This window comes from Ornithodoros turicata, chromosome 5 (assembly GCF_037126465.1).
Source record: "Ornithodoros turicata isolate Travis chromosome 5, ASM3712646v1, whole genome shotgun sequence".
Taxonomy (NCBI): Eukaryota; Metazoa; Arthropoda; class Arachnida; order Ixodida; family Argasidae; genus Ornithodoros; species Ornithodoros turicata.
The window spans coordinates 31246665-31260085 of record NC_088205.1 but is presented as its reverse complement, the minus strand read 5'-3'; the positions used below and the strand labels follow the sequence as shown (position 1 = coordinate 31260085).

Sequence of the window (13421 nt, the reverse complement as noted above, 5' to 3'; positions counted from 1 at the left end):
CACTTGAATGAAACCTGGAGCCCACAGTATTATGAAACAAATAAATAAATGAAGATTATTCGAATTCCTAATAACGGCAGGACAACACCGCAGAATGAGCGTTGTGCGGTCAGTACAAATATTTATTTCTCATCTGCAATTCGATGCTCTGTAGGCGCATTCAAATGAGAAATAATGTGTGGTACTTGTCTCTCTTTTGATGTTCTACAATGAGCAATGTACTTGACAAAAAAAAAAACATTTGTCCTGCACACTATGCAGGGATTGTTCATAGCTAATTATCTTTACGCAGAACACACACAAACAACAACTGCATGGAATGTGTCCGTCTCACTGCGTGATTACGCCCACGTTTTTATAAACCACGCCCAATCCGTTGCAAAAAAGACATGCAGAGGAGAACTGAAATAAAACCTCCTCGCTTCATAAGTGCTTTAATAAACTCTCGCGTTTGAGCAAACGCGGTTTCGGTTTACCGGGGACATCCACTTTGCACATATCGCAGCCGGATGCTGAACTCTACGTATTTTTAGTCCGTCCGCGGAACGTACGGTGAATATATAATTTAGGACGTGATGGACGTAGGACCGTAAAACGTACATTCGTCGGACACTGGGTGTTATTGGGCAGCGCGCGGAAGCCTACTTAAAGGGGCTCTAAAATGCGAAAACAACTTGCTCTCAAATGAAAGTCCATGTTTCAATTAGTGTAATGCAAGTAAAATTAGTTCACACAGCGCTACCGTTTAGAAGAAAAACGCATTGAAAACAGAGCCGTCTTTGGCGGTAACGAATGGGATCCCCAGGAGAATGGAAGATGAAAGTCACTGAAAAGGTTAGCCAGCTGTCCTGCAGCTGGCTGAGACAGCAGGATCCAATGAGACAGCAGGAGAAGCGCGCGGATACCTATCGTGAGCGTGTGGGTTTGGAACGGGTCTGACCCGTGGACGCCGCCATATTGAAAGCGCAGCGCCGTCTAGCCGTGGGAGCACGTTGAAAACTGTTTACTGCACATGCCAGAGAGAAGGAAAGCACACGTGTCGTGTGCTTCCTCCCTGGCATCGCTTTCCTCCTTGCTGGAGTGTGCTGGGTGCGAAAGCGCTGGGTGTGAGGCTGGCTGGAAAACGGCGTATACACCGTTTTCCAGCCAGCCTCGCCCCCCCCCCCCCCCCCCAGCGCTTTCGCACCCGGCACATTCCAACAAGCAAGAAAGCGATACCACGGAGGAAGCATATACGTCCCGTGTGTTTTCCTTCTCTCTGGCATGTGCGGTGAACAGCCTTCAACGTGCTTCCCCAGCTAGACAGCGCTGCGGTTCAAATATGGCGACGTCCACGGGAAAACGGTGTATAGTGTTCCGTACATTCTAAAAACTGAACTTCACCGCATAGCACGCTGTATGCCAACCATTGCCACAAATGATTGGATTATCGTTTCTGATTCGAAGAGAGAGGTAGGCGTACGCTTTTTTTTGTGTCAATTATCATATATTCAAATTGACACAAAAAGGCGTACGCCCCCCTCGCTCTTCGAATCAGAAAGGATAACCCTATCAATCGTGGCAATGTTTGGCGCGCGGCGTGCTATGCAGGGAAGTTCAGTTTTTAGAGTGTGTATGCGCGGCATGATGCGCACTGCTGCATTTTTCAATGTCGATTCACTGAATTGTAGCCTATAACAGTTCTCGCAAATGTTCCACTGAAAACGTTCATATTCACGTCCTTCGGAGAGCGACGCCAGTCCGCTTCGCAATGCGCACTATGTTTTTCACCGGGACTGCTCCATAACGTGGCACGTGCGCGCACGCCGCAGCATGGACTAAAAACACCGATGCACGAGCTGAAACGACGTTCACTGCTGAGTGCCGAAGCAAGAAAGAGTCCGGTACAATTTCGGTTGTAGCTCCGTAACGGAATCAAAGTTTTGAATTATGATAACAAGGTCGAAATTAACATAGCGTGTAACGCAATTTGAAGTGAACTTGTAGTATATAGGGAATAGCACTTGAGTATTTGGTTATTCAAGCACTGAAGTACAACTTGAGGGAAGATTCCTACTCTCAGGGCAACGCCCGTCCGTCCCGCCACAGAAGAAGACACACCAAACAAAGAACACACACACAAAGAACAGAGTGCAACGAACAAAGTAAAAACAGTAAAACAAGGTTTATTACCGTCTACGGAGACACCACTCTCCTCTCCACAAGGAAAAAGAAGAGAAAGGGCCAAAAAGCCGCACACAATATTACGCTTGTGTCTTTATGCCCCCCCCCCCCTGCTCACGTGCCGTATCTTACAACACCGCCATCTATAGTAGCCCTCAATGAAAAATGTTGGAATAGCTGTCCATTGAACTTTAAGCACGTTTCTGAGCAACTTGTACTTCACTTTGAGCGCATTTCAAGTTGTGTACTTTATGACGGTATAGGGTTTCTCGTTTTGGCCGATTATATTTGCCGAGGTGTCACAAGGTAGGGCGAAGAGAGGTGAAAAAGATAAGTTATCCCGTTATCTCATGATATTGTAAGCCGGTTCAAACTTGTATTCACTGTATTAAGGTAGAAAATTGCAGCAGCATTGTAGCACGGTGTATACCCTATGTGGATTTGGCGCTCATATTTGCCGTGTTTCGGGAGGCCTCAAAAAGTGCAATCACGGAAAACGAGAAACGCTATTTGTAGTTATAGTTATTTATATTTATACAGGGTGGGTGCAGATGAAGTAGCCCCACATTTTCGCACATAGCGCGTTCCCTGCATACCGTACGAACTTCCGGCGACGCAGGACGGTACATTTATGCGGTGCAAATCGAGAAAAAAAAATCGGGGTAACCAAACTCTGCGCAATAAAGTCGTTAGCAACGTGAACTTCGCTCCGTGTATTTCCAATGGGACATTGCAGTGTAGCACAGTTGCATCATCCAACCGCTGGGGTTGCCACCTACACAGAAACAAAACGCGATCTGGTACGCCTTGCGGTAGCTAGACGCAACTGTGCAGTGACCGCCATATTGACTTTCCATATGAAAATCGGGATGCACGGGGAGCAACGTTTGCGTGTTTAACTTTTTTGTTACGTGGAGTTGGGTTACTACGATTTTTTGTGCGTTTGTACCGAATAAATGCGTCATCCCGCGCCACCGGAAGTTCATGCGGTAAGCAGGGAACGCCATATGTGCAAAAATGTGGGGCTACGTTATCTGCACCCACCCTGTAGTTATAGTTATTTTCAGTTATTTGGCCCAGTACTTTCCATTTAAGTATACCTCAACGTCAACGTATTTTCAAGAACTGTTTAATTCTAAACTGACACAGCTCTGTGGTGGTGATAGAACTGCTTGCCGTATACAGTCTTAAAAATGATCTTCACCACATAGCACGCTCTTTGCCAACTATCATGTCGAGTGACATCGTTCTTTCCCTTGATTTCATGAAAAGGGGGGGGGGGCGTACGCCATTTACGTGGCATTATGCTGTTCAGAATTGCCACAAAAATGGCGTACGCCCCCCGTTTTCATGAAAGCATCGGAAAGAACGACGTCGTTAGGGATGTTGCTCGACTAGTAGTGTGTTATGCGGTGAAGTTATGTTTTTAGACCGTATGCGCAAAAAAGTTAGAAATGTCTTACAATTATCGTATCTGGAAGCGCCATTTTGGAAGAATTAAACGCATTTCTGACTTTACTAAACTGTTGATACTGTACAAGAACTGGTACCTTGATATCGTTTATGGATTAAAAGTTGGGAATACGAAAATATATACACTCTTAAAACAGAACTTCACCACATAGCACGGTGAAGGTCAACCATTGCGCAGAATTATACCTCTCATTCACTCTTAATTTGTGGAAAGCGCAAACGGTGCAAACATAAGTGAGGTCAACAGCGGCAAGCCGGTTTTCGTCACCACCACCACCACAATCTGTTTTGCTTCCAGCACCGTGTGTCGGAGATTTCCGGTGCACGTCAACAGAACCCCAGGTGGCCCACACTCTTAAAAATGAACTTCACCTCATAGCACGCTCCTAGCGAACCACTATCTCGAATGATATCGTTATCTGCCCTGATTTGTTAAAAACGGGAGGCGTACGCCTTTTTTGTGACACTTATGCGGTTCATAATTGTCACAAAAAAGGCGTACGCCTCCCGTTTTCAACGAAGCATTGCAGATAACGATATCATTTGAGATTATGGTTGGCTAGGAGCGTGCTATGCGGTGACGTTCATTTTTAAGAGTGCAGTTTACCCGCGGTCCTACACTCTTAAACACGGGAGGCGTACGCCTTTTTTTGTACCAAGTTTTTTTTGTACACAAAATAAGCGTACGCCTCCCGTTTTCAACAAATCAGGGGCGAAAACGATGTCATTCGGGAGGATGGTTGGAGTGTGCTATGCGATGACGTTCGTTTTTAAGAGTGTACTATGCGGCACGTGCAGCATGTCGCCACACAAGTAGGTTGACACACCTTTTGTGTAAATCTACTCCAATTATACCTATTTTTATTATCTGTTACATGTTGTCTTGTTATACAAGAGTGCACAGGCAGTTCCTGTGCACGCGCCAACGTAAATTATAGTGTGTTTCCTTTGATGCTCAAGAGTGGGCCGCACCTTACGTGGCGAATTTCCCCATTCATTATCATTAACTTATTTGCTGTTGTTGTTGCTCAAGAGTGAACGGTGAATTATTGATGGTGATGGTGATGAAGTAACGAAAAGAGAGGGGGTTGTCAGCAAGGAAGGGTAACGGACGTATTTTCGTTACCGTTTCCATTTTCGTTACAGCGATATTTTCGTTTCCGTTATCCGTTTCTGATACCAGCGTTTCAATTTCGTTTCCGTTACGTTTCCGTTACTGTTTCCGGTAATGGAACTGCTGTTACAGAGCTGCGGGAGGACAGCCCGTCCGGCTCTGCCAGCAGCCTGTCTTGCCGAAGTGCTGCTTCGGTGTCACGCGTACACACTACACAAGTAATTTTACGTCGTTGGGATGCGCACATCTTACAACGTTTTCTTAAAAAATGTAGGAACATGTCTTCAGTTTTCAGCCACTCTGAGTCTGCAGCAACTCAAAATAGACGTAACCTTTATCCAATGTTGCATTCATAGGCCGACACACTCAGTTGTAAACGATACTGCCAGAGCGACGTTCAAATGAAAAAAGTAAAAAGCAAATAAATAAATACAAATCGTAGACTGTCATACTCATGGTATGGTGGAGTAGAGTGCGTGGGGCCTATGTTTCTCACGTGTCGAAGTCATGCACTCGTTGCAGTCCTCATGCAGTGCATGAGGACTGCAACGAGTGGGTAAGCGAGGGATGCACCCTCGAGATCCAATATTGCGCTTTGTTTCCAGGCTCACGTGTAGTATTTAGAGCGTTATAAGGAATGGAGTCATGAAAATACAAAGATAAAATCAAAAGTCGCTCAAGTGTCATCGCACAACAGGAACAGCCATTACCCGAATTCAATACCGGACGATAATTTTCGTTTCCGTTTCTGTTTCCGGTAATGGAGGAACGTGGTATGCGTCTCCGTTCCGTTATCGTTACCATCTCCAATTTCGGTAATATACCGTTTCTGTTTCCGTTACCCTTCCCTGGTTGTCAGTCACGACAGAGCCGGACTGGCTACCCCAGTACGCCTACACTCTCACAGCAGAACTTCACCGCATAGCACGCTGCCCGCCAACCATTGCCACTAATGATAGAGTAACCGCTTCTGATTCGAAGTCTGGCGGATCATCAAGGGCCTAAGCTCCCCGGTTGAACAAATTAAACCGTTTGGAGCACTAGCCGTTCATCAGGGCACGACCGAAAAATCTGTTGAGGAAGACGTTTGTAGGCTTTTTATTAGGCCCTCAGATGCGTCATGCACAACATACCACAGGGACTCTGCACAAGCCGCGTATAGGGCGGTTGATTTTACACAGCCAGCTGAAGACCCATATATGGACAGTGACATCACTATACAGGAATTGGAGGCTGCCATCCCCCTGTCCACGAAGCGGTCAGCTCCAGGGCCCGATGGGGTCTCATACAAAGCTATAGCCTCCTTGGGACCGACGTCGCGCTCTTTACTTTTGAATTTGATCAACGACTCTTGGAGACGGGGCTTTGTCCCTCCGTCATGGAAGACGTCGCAAGTTGTGCCAGTCCTGAAGCCTGGAAAATCACCTAGACAGTTGACGTCATTTCGGCCCATCAGTCTTACAAGCTGCTTGTGTAAGATCATGGAAAGGATTATCCTACGCCGAATAGAGTGGTTCCTAGAGTTCCGGCGTCTGCTCCCGAAATGGCAGGTTTCAGAAAGGCTCGGACCTCGATAGACTGCATCACAAACTTGGTCACTCACATTGAAGAAGCTAGATTTCGGGGTGAGCTTACAGCAGCTGTTTTCTTGGACATAAAAAGAGCATATGATACGACGAGCTACAACCATGTCCTTTACCACCTATACAATTTCAACGTCACTGGCCGGGCTCTTCGCTGAATTGCTGCTTTTCTTAATGGTCGGTCTGTTTTCGTGAGAACAGCAAAAGGCGACACGAGTTTACATACATTGTCAGCAGGGGTACCACAGGGGAGCGTACTCAGTCCTTTACTTTTCAATGCTGTCATGGCTGCCCTGCCTCGTCTCTTGCCCAGAGGGGTATTTGTTAGTCTCTACGCAGATGACATCTGCATATGGTCATCGGGAAAGCAGTGGCCTGCTTTACAGCGTCGCCTTCAGACTTCACTTGATCGCGTAGTGCACTTCCTCCTGGAGAGAGGCATGGATGTGTCTTCAGAAAACACTGTAATGCTGCCTTTTACGCGTCGCCATCTTAAAAGATTTCAGCTACAAATTGGTCATCATCAGGCACGTCGTGTACCACATCACCGCTTTCTCGGCGTTACTCTCGACCGGAGTTTGTAGTGGGTAGCGGAGGTGCGCTGTCTAAAAGCAAGAGCTGAGAGTCGTCTTAATGTTCTTCGTTACTTATGCGGTTCCCGGTGGGGCACATCTCCTCGGGCAGTGCTCAGCGTTCACCGATCTTCTATAAGCCAGATGGTTGCTCATCACATTCCCTTGCTACACAACCTCCCTGTTACCACAGAGAAGGTGTTAGTCTATCCTAGCAAAGGGCGTCAAACTCTGTCTTGGCCTTCCTCGAGCAACGTCAAACGCTTTATCCATGGCAGAAGCACGGGAACCACCTGTATCAGCTCTCAGGATGCAAGAAACGTTCCGCCACTACGTGCGGTTGGTAACGCGTCACCATAGAGGTCCTCAGCTTCGAGCCATTATGAGTCGTCACCACTCTTCTTTTACCCAAGCTATCCAGACACAACGTGGTCTTATTCCGAAACACAAGCCACATGCATTACCAGATATCCCAACATGGGTCCTGCAGCCTCCTGACGTAAGAATTAGTGTGCCTGGACTCCCGGGAAAGAAGGATATTCCAACGCATGTTCTTCGTCAGTTCAGTCTTGAGCTACTAAACAGCTCCGCAGGCAGGATGCAGATTTTCACGGATGCCTCTACGACATCATCCGGCTCCTCGTGTGCATTTGTTATCCCGGAGGCGAATATCGAGAGAGCGGTGAGGCTGTCTCACGTCACCTCTGCAACGGCCGCTGAACTTTATGGAGTCCTCTTGGCAATAAGTTTCATCAACTCACAATCTTCAGTTGCTCGCTGGACCATCTATAGCGACTCAAAATGTGCGTTACAGACCCTAGCTACCATGTTTACTACGGGATCTCTGGCGACAGCAGCACAAGATGTCTTACACGCACACCATGCAACAGTTTTATAAGGTCATGACACCCAAATGCAGTGGATCCCTATAGCCACTGTGGCATTGCAGGTAACGAGGCTGTGGACGCTGCTGCACGCCGGGCTCTTCAACTAAGGCCCGCCCAGGTGATGCCCATTTATTTCACCAAGGGTGACGCCGGGCGAATGCTGAACGAGTTCAAACAACGAATGTGCAACACCTCCTGGTTAACAGGATAGGCTCGGGATTCGCTTCTGTACAAGGTCTACCCAGGGTTACGCTTTCGAGTACCACCTTCCTTTACGCGACAAACGACAACTGTCCTACATAGGCTACGGCTCAATGTACCGTACAGCGCACGTCTCCTCTTCAAAATCGGAAAGCGAGACTTTCCGAACTGTAGTGAATGTGGCGTTGTAGAGGATGTAGAACACATCCTTCTCAGGTGTCAGAAATACGTTGATGCTCGAAGGGCATTAGAGACAAGCCTCTCTCGTGTGGACTCCCGAGCCAACGACATCACGAAACTGCTAGGTCTTCCTTCGTCCGACAAGGCGCTAAGGGCACTTGAAGACTTTTTACATGCAACCGGGCTTATGGACATCCTATGACACGGTGAATGTGTGATGTGTCCTGTGTGTGCCCCCGGCGATTTCGCCACTTTACTCTCACTTGGGCGCAGCTGTTGAACTTTTGACCTACATGTTGAGCTCCATTATCATCTCTGTTCGTCTCTGGACATCATCCCTTTGTGTTTTCATCACCTCATCATCGGTTTGAACTTTCTGTATTAAGTGTACTGCACTCTTAGAAATGATGGTGGTGGTGGTGATGTTGAAAGGACCACCTCTTAGAAATGAACTTCACCGCATAGCACGCACCTAGCCAACCACCGTCTAGAAAGATATCGTGATCTGCCCTGATTTGTTGAAAACGGGAGGCGTACGCCTTTTTTGTGACAATTATGAACAGCATAAGTGTCACAAAAAGGCGTACGCCTCCCGTTTTCAACAAATCAGGGCAGATAACGATATCATTCGAGATGATGGTTAGCTAAGTGCATGCTAAGCGGTGAAGTTCATTTTTAAGAGTGTGGTAAACTCCGCACACAAACATAAGATGTGGGTGCATGACGCCTCTTTTCCTTGTACAGTGATTTTCATGCAAACGTATGTTACTTTTTTCTTTTTTGTCGTTGTGGTTCCGTATCTGACCGATCAAAAAACACTTTTGTCTCGGTTTGGAACGGATCAGAAGTGTTCTATGGTATATATAAATGTATGTTTTGCTCGTTGTAGCATATTTCGCATGAAAGTCAATGAAAAGTGCATATTTTGCCATATTCTCAGGTGCGAGAGCTATAGCTTCTTGTTTCATGGATGGTTTGACTGACTCCGGGACAATGTTGGGGATCGTCTTTCGCGAAAATTGTGGTTGGAATCGAATATCCCTTACAAAAATCGATATTGAGTTTCTTGTATGATCTTGATGAGTTTGTAATGAGTCAACAGAAACTCATCAGAAACTCAACGTTTAATGTGATTCCACATTACGTTCCTATCAGGAACTCCATTGAGTTTTGACATTAATTTTTCTCATGAAAAATTTCCATATTTTTTCTGCAGAGTTTTTAATGTATGAAATCATCAGGACTCGTGCTGTTCAAGACAAATATGCTTGAACTGACCGTTGATGTTTTTATACTAATAACGGTGCAGTGCGGTGACATTTACCATGTCTCAAACCAGCCGCAGATACCGGGAGGGGGACGGGCGATAACGTAGTTTTATACATGGGATTTTCCTCTGTCCCCTCTCCCACTACGCGCTCCGACAAAGAAACCGCCCCACATCCCCCTTCAAAAAAATAAAAATCAAATAAAATAATAAAAAATAAAAAATAAATACATAAATAAAATAAATAATAACAGTAATAAATAAATAAGAGAGAGGGAGATAAAGCCAGTCTATGTGTCCGACCTTGGCTAGTGCTACTAAAACTTACAAGAAGCTGCGCTCACGTACGGGGTATAGCTGACGTCTTTAGTAGACGTCTTTCTCTTCTGTCCTTAACTGAGTACACGAGCTGCGCGCGCCATACGCATTTGGATCTAGCAGATAGCAACCCTTGTTTGATGCAGAATTCACTGCCTGCTGTCAAAAAAAAGTGAAAAAAGAAAAAAGGTCTCCACAGTGCTCCGGCTGGCCCTGACCCCTCGGGTAATCAGACAATATACTACAGCCGATCGGCTGTCACAAGTCTCGTGAGGAGTAGAAAAATCGCGGGAAAGTAAGTCTTCGCTCCTCCGTCGAACATGGAAGTTCGAAAATATCCTTATCTTTGTCGGATTCGCAACACTTCTGTCACTCGCACGGCCTGTGTGTCGGTGTTCACAACGAATCTTTAGTTGTTGCTCGAGCTTGTAGTCTGTGTTTAGTTCGAATCGGTACAGTACAAACACCATTATAATGACACTGCTTGTATCTTCTCATTTTTGGCATTTTACCAGCAACATGCAGAACACATTAGAAGAAACAACACACAATAGCGACTTTGCTATTAATTAGTGGGCTTCGGTTGTCCAAGTATACAGTTTTTATTTGAAAGCTTTGAAGGATATTTCGGCGTATGAAAAATAGGCAAAAATGCTGAGAGGGAAAGTAGTCGGGTAAAAGATCACGAAATTCGCACAGCACGGATAGTTCGTTCTCTTCGTCTTACGCACATTTCGACATCCAAGGTATTTACTGATAATTAAAGTGCATAATCATTTATAAATTAATTTTTTTAGGCTACGACATGTTGAATTATAATAATAATAATTATTATTACATTAATGGCTACAGTAAGATGCTGATATTATATGGATTATAAAAGGTGATGTCTTGTAGCGCCCCCTCGCTATGTCGGAAAATGCCACTGTATCCTCGGCCTGTGTTCCCGTTTGGTATGTCTACCGTCGTTGCACGTGTTTTTTTACGCTTCGTTTTTTTGCTATAATTTAATGATTTTACACGTCCTGCGCGTGTTACTTGTGTCATTTGGAAGGAAGGAACCGCTGGCTATAATCGAACTGCTATGGTAAGTGTTCATACAGCTGGAAGCAAGTTTGTGTACCTGAATTGAGCCATAACTTCCTGTTTTGTGTGTAACGTATCACAGGTGAGGAAAAAGTTACGGAACGAAGTCATGCGAGATACGCTAAACAAGGTGCACGAGGCGACACGGAGGAAGCGTTAAAAGTAACGAAAGCCACAAAAAGCCCGCTGAGCAGCTTTAGAAAAGACGAAAGGTACGTTTTGCACCACTGTGTCGTAATTGCACGAAAACATGCATTGTTGAGCTTCCTCCGTGTGACGCTACGGTGTGTTCCTGTTTTGTTTTTACAGCATGCCCGCATAATTCCTGTTGTAGCATAATTTCTGCGTTAGAGATAATTTGACATGGAATGTTGTTTAATGCCCCAGGCCTCCGGATAAGCGAGACATGACTACATTCTTATGCTTCACGTTCGATGTCTACCAGATATTTATCTCCTGATTTTTCAGACTGCATTGGTATGTTGTGGAAGCCACGAAAATTACGAAGAGCCTCGAGTCGTCCAAGGGGGTGGCAACAGCCGAGGATTAAAAGGTAATGTGTCTCATCTTGGAAATAGCAGTAATGATATATAATTGGGTTTGGTTAGACTCTGCTTTACTGACACTGTTCATCAACATGGCATGCTTTGAGAAAGTAAGGCTGTACCACCATCACATGGGGATCTCAACGCCATCACACACAGTCTTTATCGCTGGCCAATTTCATGCTGCCATGCTGCGCTTTACAAATGGCTTCAGTTCAAGGAAGCAGCTGGAAGAAGCTGCAGCAGCTCTGTGGGTACTGTGATCATATTAGTGTAGTGTAGTGTGTTGCTTGAGCTTTTATTTTGTGCTAAGGAGCATTTCCATGTTTCAACTCTGCGAGACAGTTGAGAACTTTCGGGTAATGGCCTTATCGTCAATGAAGCACACACTTCAAGATGTGTTGTCAACAGTTTCCACACGAAATATAGCTCCACTGGTGTCTACACGTCTGACCCCTTTACAGATATTGCAATTTTACTGCTGTAGTTTTTTTTTAACGTAAATCAGAGTATAGGGGAGCTAATATATGGAGCCATTTTTCACTTCATGTTTGACTAAAGTTGAAGCAACCATAGACAGTCTTTGTGCAGCACCACATAACTCCCTTAGTTCGATGATGTTCAACGGCCATCGACTTGATGTCTGCTCATCCTTGCCAGTGTGGAATGAGTATTTGAACAGATTTTATATTGAAGTGCCTAAGTTATTTCAGTAACATAGATCGCTTTTATTTTTACTGGCAAAAGTTAGTGTCACGACTAAATGGGAATATCCTGAAGCTGTAATGCAAATGTGTATAATAATTTTTTAAACTTATTTATTCGCTGTATGGTGAATATCAGTGCAGGTGCTCTTGTCGAAAAAGCAATTTTAGGCAGATTGTACTGCAAAGGTTACAAAACCTGTTCTCCGTTTAAGAACATAGGTAAATGGTCAAATGCGAATAAATTGCCCTGAAAGTTATGAATGTTATGTGAAAGAAGCTATGAATCCAACAGGGGTCAGTGCACTAACCGGCAGGTGCTTTGGTGGATTGGGGTATTGCACACAACACATTTGTCTGAAATCATAACTCGTTGTGAACAACAGTGTGTAAAATTTCCATCTGCTGCAAGATTGCAAGGGCAGCTGGCCATTTCCAATATTGTTGTTCACACGTGCTGTGTATGCTGAAATCGTGATTTTACTGATGGTTCCGCATGCTACCTTTTCAGATCAGGTGATGAAAATATGAAAAATTATTTGAGAAGAATATGTAGTGCTTTACAAGCAATTATGACATTATTCAAGAGCACCGATATTTTCACTAATTTACACACTGTATTGTTGTCTTTGCTCACAGTTTCAACTTCGAAAATAGAGATAGGAATATCAGGGAAACAGCTAGCTGACATTATCAATTGTCGGTTTCTTTGAGTCTGAGCTTAATTTCTTTTGAGGTGGCTTCCTTATATTTGGTGGCCAAAATAGGCCACCGTGGGCCACATGCGCACCATGTGTTTGTGATACCCTTGTTCTACTGTATTGGAGTTCTTGCTTGTGATATGTTGCATTAAGTTTTTGTACTACGGTACTTATCAATTTGCAACTTTTTGTCGTTTTACAGACTGTGTGTAGCAAGTTCGACAACACCGTTATTCAGCTGAAGAACAGTTTGTCCTCGATGGTGTAAAGAGAGCTCAAATAAATGTTCTGTGGTGGTATATTTTTGTGGTTTCGTTGTGCAAACACTCTTGTATAATACTGCAGGAGCACGTCAAAAACTACACACACATCAGGTACCTATCAGAAATTCAGTGCCCAATTTTCAACAGAAACACATCATAAATTCAACAGAAACTGTCAAGAAACACATTATAAACTCTACAGTAACTGTCAAGAAACACGCCAGAAACTCAACAGAAATGTACTCATCAGATACTAATCAGAAACGCGGTGGCCAATTTTCAACAGAAATACATCAGAAACTCATTAAAAAAGTCATCAGAAATTCTGATGAGTGTGATGTCAAAAGTCATTGACTTTTCTTTA

The 13421-nt window shown here is 44.7% G+C and overlaps 1 protein-coding gene and 1 long non-coding RNA gene across 2 annotated transcripts in view; both read left to right on the top strand.

Annotated features, from left to right (window-relative positions):
* LOC135394289 (leucine-rich repeat-containing G-protein coupled receptor 5A-like) overlaps positions 1 to 13421 on the top strand; it is a 372926-nt gene that overhangs the window by 165302 nt on the left and 194203 nt on the right. The gene's annotated exons all lie outside the window — the stretch shown is intronic.
* LOC135395469 (uncharacterized) lies at positions 10704 to 13095 on the top strand. The gene is made up of 4 exons (XR_010423105.1): positions 10704 to 10845; positions 10927 to 11056; positions 11313 to 11397; positions 12997 to 13095. It is a non-coding gene; the product is annotated as an uncharacterized LOC135395469 (long non-coding RNA).